The sequence below is a fragment of the Rhipicephalus microplus genome, unplaced genomic scaffold (assembly GCF_043290135.1).
Source record: "Rhipicephalus microplus isolate Deutch F79 unplaced genomic scaffold, USDA_Rmic scaffold_349, whole genome shotgun sequence".
NCBI classification, from domain to species: domain Eukaryota; kingdom Metazoa; phylum Arthropoda; class Arachnida; order Ixodida; family Ixodidae; genus Rhipicephalus; species Rhipicephalus microplus.
The window spans coordinates 103,317-114,907 of record NW_027464916.1 but is presented as its reverse complement, the minus strand read 5'-3'; the positions used below and the strand labels follow the sequence as shown (position 1 = coordinate 114,907).

The 11,591-nt window shown below is 60.1% G+C and overlaps 3 non-coding genes across 3 annotated transcripts in view; all 3 read left to right on the top strand.

Moving 5' to 3' along the window:
* Positions 1-6,489: 6,489 nt before the first annotated feature.
* LOC142793953 (small subunit ribosomal RNA) lies at positions 6,490-8,304 on the top strand. Its single transcript, XR_012891957.1, has one exon. It is a non-coding gene; the product is annotated as a small subunit ribosomal RNA (ribosomal RNA).
* A 1,719-nt stretch (positions 8,305-10,023) lies between these two features.
* On the top strand, positions 10,024-10,176 carry LOC142793964 (5.8S ribosomal RNA). Its single transcript, XR_012891966.1, has one exon. It is a non-coding gene; the product is annotated as a 5.8S ribosomal RNA (ribosomal RNA).
* A 1,154-nt stretch (positions 10,177-11,330) lies between these two features.
* The window catches only part of LOC142793957 (large subunit ribosomal RNA), a 3,958-nt gene continuing 3,697 nt past the window's right edge, over positions 11,331-11,591 (top strand). The window contains exon 1 of the ribosomal RNA XR_012891961.1: positions 11,331-11,591. This exon is cut by the window's right edge and continues 3,697 nt beyond it. This is a non-coding gene — a ribosomal RNA (large subunit ribosomal RNA).

Here is an 11,591-nt window from a genome sequence, read left to right as displayed (position 1 = left end):
GCTGACGCGGTTTTTTGCCGCCCCGGCTGACGCAGTTCGGACTTGGCACTTTTTGGCTGAGCCTGGCTGGCGGCCCACTCACTCGATCGCCATGTCTGTTTGCCACAGTTTTCCCGGTGGTGCCGCACCCGGGCTCGCCCCGGCTGACGCAGTTTTCGCGCCGCCCCGGCAGACGCGGTTTCGTGCCGCCCCGGCAGACGCGGTTTTTTGCGCCGCCCCGGCTGACGCGGTTTTTTGCCGCCCCGGCTGACACGGTTCGGACTTTGCACTTTTCGGCTGTGCCTGGCTGGCGGCCCACTCACTCGATCGCCATGTCTGTTTGCCACAGTTTTCCCGGTGGTGCCGCACCCGGGCTCGCCCCGGCAGACGCGTTTTTTTTTTTTTTTTCTTTCGCCCCGGCTGACGCAGTTTTCGCGCCGCCCCGGCTGACGCGGTTTCGTGCCGCCCCGGCAGACGCGGTTTTTTGCGCCGCCCCGGCTGACGTGGTTTTTGCCGCCCCGGCTGACGCAGTTCGGACTTTGCACTTTTTGGCTGAGCCTGGCTGGCGGCCCACTCACTCGATCGCCATGTCTGTTTGCCACAGTTTTCCCGGTGGTGCCGCACCCGGGCTCGCCCCGGCAGACGCGTTTTTTTTTTTTCCTTCGCCCCGGCAGACGTGGTTCCCCCCCCCCCCCTCCGTCTTTCTTTTTGTTTTTTTTTTTCGCCGCGGCTGAAGTGGATTTTTCGGTGCCTCGACGCCCCGGTAGTCGCGGTTTTTCCGTTTCCGCACGGCCCCGGCTGACGCTGCTCGGTCACAGTCGCCTTTTGTGGTGATTGCAGACTTCTTGAGCGCGGGTGTTTTTTTTTTTGTTGTTGTTGTTGTTTTATTACGCATTCGCTCCAGCAGACGCTGTTTAGACTTTTTGTTTCCTCTTTTATCCTGCGACGAGGTGACGAGGTTTATTCGGTGCCCCGCCGCCCCGGCTGAAGTGATTTTTCCTGTCCCGTGCCGCCCCGGCTGACGCGGTTGGGACTTCGCGTTTGTTCGGCCGCCACGGGTTTTGGCGCACTCGCTCGGTTGCTTGTTGTTGCCACTTGTTGCGAACCCAGGTTTCTTGAGCGAGCGCGGGCGTTTTTTCTTCCTTTCTTTCTTTGTTCTATGTGTTAGCGAATCGGCCTTTAATATCACACGAGGACTCACAACCAACAATTTTCAGTTTGAAGTGTAAAAAATCTGCAGGTGTTGACGTAACTGACTTGCCCCGTACCCTTGAGTACATCCATGAAGTTCTCGTAGTACTACTAAATCGCATTATTCCAAGTGGAGAAATTCCCATAAACTTGCAAACCTCTACACGAAAATCGGTGCGCGTGATAAAGTTGAAAATTATCGTCCGATATCAAATGTGCCTTCTATAACACAAATTCTAGGAAAAAAAAAAAAAAAAACACTTGTTCGCCGTTTTCTGCGCCGTTGACTGGCAGCACTCCGGCGAAGCGAAACGGGGTCGATTCGAGCACGATATCGGCGTCTTTCGACGTGCTCGCCGGCGACCGTCGCACGAGTACGTCGCACGAGCGCGTCTGCCGGGGCGCCGTTTGCGAAGCCGACGCAAAAGTGGGAACCGCCGCTCGGATGATCGCCGCTTTCGGCAGAGTGAGTGTTGGCACTCCGGGGAAGCGAAACAGCGTGAATGCGCCCACGAAATCGGCGTATTTTGAAGTGCCCGCCGGCGACCGTCGCACGAGTACGGTAAACCGCGTCAGCCGGGGCGTAGTTCGGGACGCCGACGAAAAAGTGGGAAGCGCAACTCGGATCTTCGCCGTTTTTGCAGGAGTGAGTGGCGGCCCTCCTGCGAGACCAAGAAGCATCGATTCGTGCACGAATTCGGCGCCTTTCGACGTGATCGCCGGCGACCGTCGCTCGAGTAGGGCAAACCGCGTCTGCCGGGGCGGGCTTCGGGACGCCGATGCGAAAGTGGGAAAACGCTGCTCGGATGTTCGCCGTTTTTGGCCGAGTGAGTGCTGGCACACGGGCGAAGCCAAACGGGGCCGATTACGGCACGATAATCGGCGTCTTTCGACGTGCCCGCCGGCGACCGTCGCACGAGTACGGTAAACCGCGTCAGCCCGGGCGGAGTTCGGGACGCCGATGCGAAAGTGGAGAACGCCGCTCGGATCTTCGCCGTTTTTGGAGGAGTGAGTGGCGGCACTCCGGAGAAGCCAGGGAGCGCCAATTAGCGCACGATATCGGCGTCTTTCGACGCGCTCGCCGGCGACCGTCGCACGAGTAGGGCAAACCGCGTCTGCCGGGGCGGGGTTTACGACGCCGACGCAAAAGTGGGAACCGCCGCTCGGATGTTGGCCGTTTTTGGCAGAGTGAGTGCTGGCACTCCGGCGACGCGAAAGAGCGCGAATGCGCCCCACGAAAGTGGCGTATTTGGACGTGCGTGACGGCGACCGCTGCAGGAGTACGAAAAACCACGTCAGCCGGGGCGAGCGACACACGGCGGTCTGGGTGCTTATCGCTGCTATTATAGGGGGCACCCCGGCAGACGCAGAAAAAAAAAAAAAATTTTCGACCTTCTTTTTTGCTGGTCGAGCTCGGGTAACCCAGGTCGCAATGGGGAGCCGCGCACGAAAGCGGCGTCGCGAGACGCGTTCGCGGTCGCTAGTCGCACGAGCTCGGCAACCGCGTCAGCCGGCGCGGAGTTCGGGATGCCGACGGCTAAGTGGGTACCGCTGCTCGGATGTTCGCCGTTTTTGGCCGAGTGAGTGCTGGCACTCCGGTGAAGCCAAGGAGCGCCAATTCGTGCACGATATCGGCGTCTTTCGACGTGCCCGCCGGCCACCGCCGCACGAGTACGGCAAACCGCGTCTGCCGGGGCGGGGTTCGCGACGCGTACGCAATAGTGGGAACCGTCGCTCGGATGTTCGTCGTCTTTGGCCGAGCGAGTGCTGGCACTCCGGCGAAGCGAAACGGGGCCGATTCGGGCACGATATCGGCGTATTTCGACGTGCTCGCCGGCGACCGTCGCACGAGTACGGCAAAGCGCGTCTGCCGGGGCGAGGTTTGCGACGCCGACGAAAAAGTGTGGAAGCGCCGCTCGGATCTTCGCCGTTTTTGCAGGAGTGAGTGGCGGCCCTCCTGCGAGACCAAGAAGCATCGACTCGCGCACGATATCGGTGTCTTTCGACGTGCCCGCCGGCCACCGCCGCACGAGTACGGCAAACCGCGTATGCCGGGGCGGGGTTGGCGACGCCGACGCAAAAGTGGGAACCGCCACTAGGATGTTCGCCGTTTTTGGCAGAGTGAGTGCTGGCACTCCGGCGAAGCGAAAGAGCGCGAATGCGCCCACGAAAGTGGCGTGTTTGGACGTGCTTGACGACGACCACCGCAGGAAAACGAAAAACCACGTCAGCCGGGGCGAGCGACCCATGGCGGTCTGGGTGCTTATCGCTGCTATTATAGGGGCACCCCGGCAGACGCAAAAAAAAAAAAAAATTTTTTTTCGACATTCTTTTTTGCTCGTCGACCTCGGGTGACCCAGGTCGCAGTGGGAGCCGCGCACGAAAGCGGCGTCGCGAGACGGCTTCGCGGTCGCTAGTCGCACGAGCTCGGCAACCGCGTCTGCCGGGGCGGAGTTCGGGACGCGGACGCCGACGGCTAAGTGGGAACCGCCGCTCGGATGTTCGCCGTTTGTGGCCGAGTGAGTGCTGGCACTCCGGCGAAGCCAAACGGGGCCGATTCCGGCACGATATCGGCGTCTTTCTACGTGCTCGCCGGCGACCGTCGCACGAGTACGGCAAAGTGCGTCTGCCGGGGCGGGGTTTGCGACGCGTACGCAATAGTGAGAACCGTCGCTCGGATGTTCGTCGTCTTTCGCCGAGCCAGTGCTGGCAATCCGGCGAAGCCGAACGGAGCCGATTCGGGCACGATATCGGCGTCTTTCCACGTGCTCGCCGGCGACCGTCGCACGAGTACGGTAAACCGCGTCAGCCGGGGCGGAGTTCGGGACGCCGATGCGAAAGTGGGAAGCGCCGCTCGGATCTTCGCCGTTTTTGGAGGAGTCAGTGGCGGCACTCCGGTGAAGCCAAGGTGCGCCAATTCGCGCACGATATCGGCGTCTTTCGACGTGCCCGCCGGCCACCGTCGCACGAGTACGGCAAACCTCGTCTGCCGGGGCGGGGTTTGCGACGCCGACGCAAAAGTGGGAACCGCCGCTCGGATGTTCGCCGTTTTTGGCAGAGTGAGTGCTGGCACTCCGGCGAAGCGAAAGAGCGCGAATGCGCCCACGAAAGTGGCGTGTTTGGACGTGCTTGACGACGACCACCGCAGGAAAACGAAAAACCACGTCAGCCGGGGCGAGCGACCCATGGCGGTCTGGGTGCTTATCGCTGCTATTATAGGGGCACCCCGGCAGACGCAAAAAAAAAAAAAATTTTTTTCGACATTCTTTTTTGCTCGTCGACCTCGGGTGACCCAGGTCGCAGTGGGAGCCGCGCACGAAAGCGGCGTCGCGAGACGGCTTCGCGGTCGCTAGTCGCACGAGCTCGGCAACCGCGTCTGCCGGGGCGGAGTTCGGGACGCCGACGGCTAAGTGGGAACCGCCGCTCGGATGTTCGCCGTTTGTGGCCGAGTGAGTGCTGGCACTCCGGCGAAGCCAAACGGGGCCGATTCCGGCACGATATCGGCGTCTTTCTACGTGCTCGCCGGCGACCGTCGCACGAGTACGGCAAAGTGCGTCTGCCGGGGCGGGGTTTGCGACGCGTACGCAATAGTGAGAACCGTCGCTCGGATGTTCGTCGTCTTTCGCCGAGCCAGTGCTGGCACTCCGGCGAAGCCGAACGGAGCCGATTCGGGCACGATATCGGCGTCTTTCCACGTGCTCGCCGGCGACCGTCGCACGAGTACGGTAAACCGCGTCAGCCGGGGCGGAGTTCGGGACGCCGATGCGAAAGTGGGAAGCGCCGCTCGGATCTTCGCCGTTTTTGGAGGAGTCAGTGGCGGCACTCCGGTGAAGCCAAGGTGCGCCAATTCGCGCACGATATCGGCGTCTTTCGACGTGCCCGCCGGCCACCGTCGCACGAGTACGGCAAACCTCGTCTGCCGGGGCGGGGTTTGCGACGCCGACGCAAAAGTGGGAACCGCCGCTCGGATGTTCGCCGTTTTTGGCAGAGTGAGTGCTGGCACTCCGGCGAAGCGAAAGAGCGTGAATGCGCCCACGAAAGTAGCGTATTTGGACGTGCTTGACGGCGACCGCCGCAGGAGTACGAAAAACCACGTCAGCCGGGGCGAGCGACCCACGGCGGTCTGGGTGCTTATCGCTGCTATTATAGGGGCACCCCGGCAGACGCAGAAAGAAAAAAAAAAATGGGGACATGGCGTGCGTCACCGTGCGGCTTCGCAGCGTTGCCGAAGTCGCCGAGCCCTTCGACTGAGCCGAACGGCGGACAGGGAACGTTGGTCGGCCGTTCTAACCTGTCGGTGCCACGCCGAGACGTCGTTAAGGAAAACCGCGTCGTGGGCCTCTACGACGCCGTCGAGTCGTTGTACGTTTGGTGTCCAGCGTGTCGGCGGCGAGTAGCGGACACGTCGTTCACGACTTCGGTCTTTCGCAGTCGACGCGAACTTGCGGAGAGTCGTGGTGCCTCACGTTTTCGGCAGAAACCGCGGCGGAATTTTCCCGTGCGTGCGCGCACGACCTCGGTGCTGTGCCGTCAGCGTAGTGTTGCACAAACTCGTGGCCTACCCAAGGTGCGGTACGTTTGCGGCCGTATCCTCGGTGGGAATTTCGTGAGTAGGGTCGCAAATTCTACGACCTCGGCGGGTTTGAGAGCGACGTAGACTTGTGGCACGCTCAACATGCCACACGTTTCGGGGCACACCCGCGGTGAAATTTTCTCGAGTACGCTCGTATTAGGGCCCAAGGAGGTCTGGGTACTTATCGCTGCTATTATGTGGGGGTTCTCGTGAGCGGCGTACGCGAAAGCGACCGGGTGTCTGATATGCGGCGGGCTTCGGCCTCGTCAAGCGTGTCCTCGGGTCTGCTCCAGGGGAATCCACGGCAGTCGTCTGCAGCCTCATCCGCTTGATGCGTTAGGGGCTGGTTGTCGGACGGTGCCGTTTTACCACGATATCGAGGTGTGTTCCGTGTCGTCCTCGGGCGATTCAGATGCGAAAGCGCCGAAGACGCGGGCGTGACCCGTCGTCTGGCGGCTTTGCAGTCTCGGCTCCGTTGCTAGTTCCGGCCGGTCCACCGACAGTGCAGCGGGCTTGGGCAACCCGCACGGCGCGACCGAGTCGATGCAACGAAAAAGAGCGAGCATGAACGTGCTTCTTGCCGCACGGCTCCCACTCGTCTTTCGGGAAGGTTGTGCCGTAGCGAGCTCGAACGCCGTCATCTCGGAGTGCAAAATAAGCGTGTTGGGGCGCCTGAAGGTGGCCTCCGCCGCACACAGACTGCGTCCGGCCCGCCGAGGGCGAGGACGGACGCGCAGTCGAACGATTACCTGGTTGATCCTGCCAGTAATCATATGCTTGTCTCAAAGATTAAGCCATGCATGTCTAAGTACATGCCGAAATAAGGCGAAACCGCGAATGGCTCATTAAATCAGTTATGGTTCCTTAGATCGTTTCTTCCTACTTGGATAACTGTGGCAATTCTAGAGCTAATACATGCAGTGAGCCTGGAGCCCTTTGGGTAACGGGTGCTTTTATTAGACCAAGATCGATCGGGTTTCGGCCCGTATTGTGTGGTGACTCTGGATAACTTTGTGCTGATCGCATGGCCACGAGCCGGCGACGTTTCTTTCAAGTGTCTGCCTTATCAACTTTCGATGGTAGGTTACTTGCTTACCATGGTTGTTACGGGTAACGGAGAATCAGGGTTCGATTCCGGAGAGGGAGCCTGAGAAACGGCTACCACATCCAAGGAAGGCAGCAGGCGCGCAAATTACCCACTCCCGGCACGGGGAGGTAGTGACGAAAAATAACAATACGGGACTCTTTTGAGGCCCCGTAATTGAAATGAGTACACTCTAAATCCTTTAACGAGGATCAATTGGAGGGCAAGTCTGGTGCCAGCAGCCGCGGTAATTCCAGCTCCAATAGCGTATACTAAAGCTGCTGCGGTTAAAAAGCTCGTAGTTGGATCTCAGTTCCAGACGAGTAGTGCATCTACCCGATGCGACGGCTCGGACTGAACATCATGCCGGTTCTTTCTTGGTGCACTTCATTGTGTGCCTCGAGATGGCCGGTGCTTTTACTTTGAAAAAATTAGAGTGCTCAACGCAGGCGAGTCGCCTGAATAAACTTGCATGGAATAATAGAACAAGACCTCGTTTCTGTTCTGTTGGTTTTTGGAATACGAGGTAATGATTAAGAGGGACGGACGGGGGCATTCGTATTGCGGCGCTAGAGGTGAAATTCTTGGACCGTCGCAAGACGAACTACTGCGAAAGCATTTGCCAAGAATGTTTTCATTGATCAAGAACGAAAGTCAGAGGTTCGAAGGCGATCAGATACCGCCCTAGTTCTGACCATAAACGATGCCAACCAGCGATCCGCCTGAGTTACTCAAATGACTCGGCGGGCAGCTTCCGGGAAACCAAAGTATTTGGGTTCCGGGGGAAGTATGGTTGCAAAGCTGAAACTTAAAGGAATTGACGGAAGGGCACCACCAGGAGTGGAGCCTGCGGCTTAATTTGACTCAACACGGGAAAACTTACCCGGCCCGGACACTGGGAGGATTGACAGATTGAGAGCTCTTTCTTGATTCGGTGGATGGTGGTGCATGGCCGTTCTTAGTTGGTGGAGCGATTTGTCTGGTTAATTCCGATAACGAACGAGACTCTAGCCTATTAAATAGGTGCGGGGTTCCCAGCACCTTACAACCTTCTTAGAGGGACAAGCGGCTCCTAGCCGCACGAAACAGAGCAATAACAGGTCTGTGATGCCCTTAGATGTCCGGGGCCGCACGCGCGCTACACTGAAGGAAGCAGCGTGTCTTTATCCCTGTCTGAAAAGACTGGGTAACCCGTGGAACTTCTTTCGTGATTGGGATAGGGGCTTGCAATTGTTCCCCTTGAACGAGGAATTCCCAGTAAGCGCGAGTCATAAGCTCGCGTTGATTACGTCCCTGCCCTTTGTACACACCGCCCGTCGCTACTACCGATTGAATGATTTAGTGAGGTCTTCGGACCGATGTCCGGCGCGGCCTTTCGGTTGCGCCGGTCTGTTGGAAAGATGACCAAACTTGATCATTTAGAGGAAGTAAAAGTCGTAACAAGGTTTCCGTAGGTGAACCTGCGGAAGGATCATTAACGGATTGTGAAGGGTGAGCGCCTCAGCTGCGTCTGCGCCCGACACTTTCTGCCGCTGACCCCGTTTGGACGCGGGGTCGGCTTTTCCCCACGGGGCTGCCTGAATGTGGAGCGGCACCCCGTGACAAATTGTTGCGCCCAGCGGACGCCAACACCGCGACCTTGGACGGTCGGCCAGGTGGCGGACGCGGGTACAAACGGCGCAACGCACTCATAGGTCGGCTTTCGACCCGCCACTGCACCGTGGCTCGAAGCGCTCGAAATGCGCGACCCGACCGCTGCGGGACCGCCTAGTACTGTAAACAGGAGCGGCGGAGCGCGAACGGCGAGTCGTGGTTACGTCGGTAGAAGGCGAGGCTGCGCGTTCCCGAAACGCCAGCCGAGTGCCCTCCCGACCGTTCGAGCGTGCAAGAACGAGACCCGACAATCGCGCGGCGACTGCCAAGTACGAGAGGAACGGCACAAGCGTCGGCGGTCGGTCAAGGAACTGGCGATGTGACGGGTCCGCTGTGCACCAGTGCATACCGTCCCGCCGTCCGCGGCAAGCGCCTCCGCGTCCTCGGGTGACGGAGGCTGCCGGTCGGTTCTTGCAGGCGAGGGATCTCGCTGGCACCGGTTCGCGTTGACGCGCGGCCGGTCATGGCACGGCGATGCGACGGCCGAGGTGCGCAGTACTCGATGGAGGAACCGCACGCTCCGATGACCGTCCCGCCCTCCGCGGCGTATGCGTACCGACCGTAATGGTTGCAGCAGCGCCGGCCGGCTTTTGAATTCGCCACACGAAACACGGTGCGAGATCGCGGTTAGGGGAGCGTCGACGTTGCCAGGCGTTTTGCTTGCTGCCGAGGGAAAGGCGGCACGGCCACGTCGCGCTCGTCGCGATTAGCGGGTCTGCGCGCTTTGGGAAGGTGCCGCAACGACTTGCCGAAAGAGGAAGCACGGAAGAACGAGGGACTTGGACGTCCCGACAATTGAACGCACTTGCGGCCAGGCCCTTGCTGGCTTCGTTCTTCCGCCTCGAGTAGGCTCGTACGCGGCTCCGGCGCCGAAAGTGGTCCTTGGCACCGACTTCGGTGGACGTGGGAAGTGCCGCGCAAGTACGGCGCGCCTGGCTCCACCTGTTGGCTAAAGTAGGCAGCCGGATCGGCATTTTGGTGTGCGGTGGCAAACCGTGGATGCGAAAAAAGCTTGTGCGATTTCGTGGAACAAAAAGCGGGGGTCCCCCTTTTTATGCGGAGGAGACCGACCCGCCCGCCGTGGTGAACCGCGACGCCACGGTAAAAACGGGAGAGGCTTGTCGATGGGACCGTGCATCCCGCGCTCCACGGAGGCCGGGAGGCGGCCGCCCGAGGAAATGTGTAGCCGTCGAGGCCCGCATCTGCGTGCACTCTTATCCAAATGGGTGTACCGCAGGCATTTTCTGGTTAGGCGGGCCAATGAGAGCGAGCACACAACGATACCTACGGGTCCGGCTTGGAGAACCGGCTTCGACGCCTCCCGAGTATTTATAGAGGGGTGGACCACGAAAGCACTCGCAAGTAGCGGAAGCGAAACGCCGTCCGAAACACACCGTTTGCTCGATTTGCGGCAGCCGAAAAAGGCGCGGCAGAGTTTTGGAGTCCAAGCGTGCGCTGAAAAGCGCCCTTCTTGGCCACTGTTTGGCCGAGTGCCAGAAACGTTTGGTTTTGACTGTACGGAATTGAACAAACACTTTTTCACGACTCTAAGCGGTGGATCACTCGGTTCTCGGGTCGATGAAGAACGCAGCCAGCTGCGAGACTTGGTGTGAATTGCAGGACACACTGAGCACTGATTCTTTGAACGCACATTGCGGCCTTGGGTCTTCCCTTGGCTTCGTCTGTCTGAGGGTCGGATCACATATCAAGAGAGCCTTCGGCGCACAAGGGAACGTGAGCCGTCGACTCGTTTTGACCGCGTCGGCAACACGGACAGCACGCTGAACACCTCACAGCGAGCGCCAACAGCGGCCACTCAAGGGCGAGACGGTGGCGACCGTCGTGCCAGAGCCCAACCGAAACGGGGGCGACCGACTGCATTGAGGATGTGGCACCTCGTTGAGACCGCCGCAGGACTTCGAGTCGGAAGGAAGCCTGCAGGGAAAGTGCGGTCGAGGTTGCGTACTCCTCTCTGCGACCGGGCGCGCAAGAGCTGCGAGAGCCACGGACGCGCAACTTTAACGCACGGTAAACACGAGGAGCGAAAGCCGGCCAGCAAAGCTTCTCCAGCCGTGCGCAAAGTGCGCGAGATCGCAGCCTTGCGTTGCGCTTGTTGCCCTCGAAGTAAGCAGGGTGTCCCGTAGACCGGGCGCTCGAACACGCTGCGGGGCCGTGCCTCCTCCAGGCTTTGCCGCGCGAACAGGGAACGTTCGCGCGCAAAGCGCAGGGAGGTGAGGAGGCTGCGCCCGACGTTTGCGGTTCGCTGCGTACGCGGTTGATGCGGAGAGCACGGCGCGACGACTTGCCGCGAAGCGGAAAAAGTCTCCCGCACGAGTTGGCGAAACGTTGGCGAAGCTTAAGGCGTTCTCGTCGTAGTCCGCCGTCGGTCTAAGTGCTTCGCAGTTCCCGTCCCGTTCAAAAAACTGGGCCACTCCAGTTGGGGCGGGGGCGACGCTACACGAGACGATGCCTCTCGCCAGGCTGCGTGGCTGCCCTTGCGGCGGCGGCGACTGGCCTCGGCGGTGTTTGGGCTTTCGACACGGTCGTTTATCACGCAACTGCTCGGACGACGCACGCGCGCAGCGGAATGCCGCTTGCCAGCCTTGTGAAGATGTGACCCTGTACAGGGTTGCGGGCGCACTTGGTAGGGCGTCGTACTCGGTTCGCGATGGGTTTACGAACGTGTCCCGTCACTTCCACGTCACACCGGTTGTGCGCCGCACGCGTGCAGCGGGGAAGCCGATTGCCAGCCTTGTGAAGAAGTGGCCCTGTACAGGGTTGCGGGCGCACTTGGTAGGGCGAGCGCACGCGGTCGTGCAGGAAGTTGATGGAAGCGAATGTATCCGCTGTCGACCTCAGATCAGGCGAGACAACCCGCTGAATTTAAGCATATCACTAAGCGGAGGAAAAGAAACCAACAGGGATTCCCCGAGTAGCTGCGAGCGAAACGGGACCGAGCCCAGCACCGAATCCCCCGTCCTTGCAGGCGGTCGGGAAATGTGGTGTATGGGAGGCGACGTTCTCGGGTGTTTGCGACGGTGCAAGTCCCCCTGACAGGGGCTTGTCCCAGAGTGGGTGCCAGGCCCGTCTCCGCCGTTGCGCGCCCGGGAT